The following is a 3,160-nucleotide window of genomic DNA, read 5'->3' as shown; positions in this document are numbered from 1 at the left end:
ATTACGTTTCTCACCAGACTTTTGAAACATCTGAAAGTTATTCTTTCCATGCTGTGAACATGCTCTTCCCAAAGACTGTAGAGAAGTTAGGCTGGGTTATGGAGAGATAAAGATACAATGATAAGGTATTAAGCCTTAAAACTATAAGGTATTGAAGTGGTTCTCAAGCTTCCTAATGCTGTGATCCTTTATTACAGTTTCTCCTGTTGTGATGACTGCCTCCAATCATAAAATTATTCTGTTATTACCTCATAGCAGTAACATTGTTATTGTTATGAATTATAATGTGAATAGATGATATGCAGGATATCTGATATGTGACACCCATAGGGGATCCACAGGTTCATGTGATCCAAAGAACCACTGGTGTCAAGGGCCTTATTAGAAAACTGCATCATATGTGCTTTCATGAAAAGCATCATATTATCTGCTTTCAATTACATGTATCTTCAAATGTTTACTTTCCTTATACCACTAAGTTACTCGATATGTGAATTTTACTCTTACCAGTAAAGGAAGACTTGTAACTAACAAAAGTGATTTAGAATTTATGACAATAGAAATATGCAGACATCTACAAAGTAATTTTAACAAGAGTCTTTTAACAAACCTATTTCTGAAGTAGCTAATGTTTCTCTTTTGACTATATGTTAGGCCTGGTTGAAGTCTAATAGCTCAGTATTGCTCGATATTTTCTTAAATTTCTAAACAAACTAAATGTTCTAGAAACAATATTTCCTCACTCCATCATGTGACACTATTTCTGAGGTTACACCTGAGCATCCTCAGATCTTTAGAAATGCTTGCAATTTTGGTGGCTATTTCTGTCCAAGAATTCTCTTAGACACAGTTTGAAGTCAATACTCTAAACCCCATGCCTTGGTTGCTGCTGATAAAAATAGAATTTTTGTGAGCAAAGTGTGATGGCTTGGAAATAACAGCTACCTGCTTGTACTTCGTGTGGCAAACCTGTCACATACCTCATCCTGTTAATTACCAGCAAATGGAGCTTAGAATTGCTTCACTAGGAATAGAAACACTTTCTCTAAGGACAAGGAAAGGAGAGACACAGAGAGAAATGGGCAAAGGAGGAGAAAGGAGATGGGTATGGAGAAAGGAAGAAAAGGAGGGAGGGAAAGGAAGGAGTTTTCTATTACATATGAGTGTTATTGAAAATAATTACATAGTAGGACTGATAGCGCCTATGAGGGAATTATGAAACCAACACTGCAGCAAATAGTTAAGTGTTTCACTCTGAAAAGGGAGAAAAGAATAGAACCTAGGTGTGACCAGACTCTCCTAAGGTGATAGAATTCTGTTCTTATACAGCATTAGATACAAGTAGATGCTCATTATATGAATATTTGAACAATCCCATTAAACTCTATCTTTTATGGCTACCTGTGCAGAAACCTAGATTGCTTCGTGGTACTGGTATCATAAGTAAGAAATAAATAAATCTTCACCCACAATCCTTATTCTGAAATATTTTGTAAAAACAAGCTACACCACACAGTTCAAAGTGCACAGAATAATGTTTTTTTAAATATGGTACCTGGACTATGACCGTTGGAGGAGCAGACATCGGCTGCTGGAAAGAACTGGATTCTCGTTTCAGGTTATCATCAGAAGAGCTAAGTTTGCTATACAGTAAGAATCAGGAGCTCTGACCCTGGTTGCAGAACCATTCCTGGTTGCAGAACACAGGGTTGTATTCCCACTTCATCTTTCCAGGTCATCCTAGGAGATTACTAGGAGTCCTTGGAAGGGAAAGAAGGAACATTGTTGGTTGGAATAAAAACAGGATTGAATGAGTTCCAGAAAGCAGGCTTCTCAAACTCGTGGACAACAATCTGCTGAAGAAGACAACTTTAAGAAACTAACTTGAAGCAATATGCAGAGAAGTAAAATGAGAGGAGCTGCCTCAGGAAAGAAGTCAGCTGGTTCACAGCCAAAGAATCTTTCTTGATCCAGCCCTGCGAGGAAGATGGGGCGGTCGCTCTGCTGAGAACCCCCCTTCTGGTTCTGTGCAGAAGACAATGAAGAACAAGCAGAAGACTCCTGACAACGGAGACGGTGGCAGTACCAGTGAAGTCCCCCAGCGCCCTCGGAAGAAAAGGGCACGGGCTGATCCTACTGTGGAGATCGAGGAGGCATTCAAGAGTAGGATGGAGGTGAAGGTGAAGATCCCTGAAGAATTAAAACCATGGCTGGTGGAGGACTCGGACTTGGTTACTAGGCAAAGCAGTTGTTCCAGCTCCCTGCTAAAAAGAATTTAGATGCCATTCTTGAGGAGTATGCCAATTGCAAGAAGTCGCAGGGAAATGTTGATATTAAGGAGTATGCAGTTAATGAAGTTGTGGGAGGCATGAAAGAGTATTTCAATGTGATGCTGGGCACTCAGCTGCTGTACAAGTTTGAAAGGCCTCAGTATGCTGAGATTCTGCTGGCTCACCCTGATGCGCCTATGTCGCAGATCTATGGGACGCCACACCTACTGAGATTATTCGTGAGAATTGGGGCAATGTTGGCTTACACGCCCCTTGATGAGAAAAGCCTGGCGTTATTGCTGGACTATCTGCATGATTTTCTTAAGTATCTGGCAAAAAATTCTGCCTCCCTGTTTACTGCCAGTGATTACAAAGTGGCTTCTGCTGACTATCATCGCAAAGCCCTGTGAAGGTCTACTGACCACTCACTACTGTTTGCTATCTGTAAACACTTCTGTTTAGTCCTTTCATGGTATAATTGATGCTCTTTAAAACTGTCAGTGTAAAACAGGGTTTATGTTTCAGTTTGTTTCCTGTTCTGTTATAGACAGAAAATAAAAGGAGTACCCAGCTCCTTTCCCGTTTCAAAGTTGCTACCAGTGTATGCAGTAATTAGACAAAGAAGAAATTCAGTAGACCATTTTATTGCCTAGTTGACAACATTGCTTGAATGCTGGTGGTTCTATCCCTTTGACACTACAGAGTTTTCTGATATGTGTTAATGCTACGTGATGAGATGCCCTGGTTCCTAGTGCCAAAGGTTCAACTTAATGTATATACCTGGAAACCCATGCATTTGTGCTTTTCTTTTTTTTATGGTGCTTGACGTCTGTAAACAGCCCATCCTCTGCAAGTCCATCTTTGTTGTTCCTTAGGCATTCACTCTATCT

General features: G+C 40.2%; 1 pseudogene; it reads left to right on the top strand.

Annotated features, from left to right (window-relative positions):
- The first annotated feature begins 1,810 nt into the window (after positions 1-1,810).
- Positions 1,811-2,680, top strand: LOC114611544 (annotated as a pseudogene).
- The last annotated feature ends 480 nt before the right edge of the window (positions 2,681-3,160 follow it).

This window comes from Grammomys surdaster, unplaced genomic scaffold (assembly GCF_004785775.1).
Source record: "Grammomys surdaster isolate TR1022 unplaced genomic scaffold, NIH_TR_1.0 126115, whole genome shotgun sequence".
NCBI lineage: Eukaryota > Metazoa > Chordata > Mammalia > Rodentia > Muridae > Grammomys > Grammomys surdaster.
The sequence above is the reverse complement of the archived record's forward strand: the minus strand, read 5'-3'. Positions and strand labels throughout refer to the sequence as shown.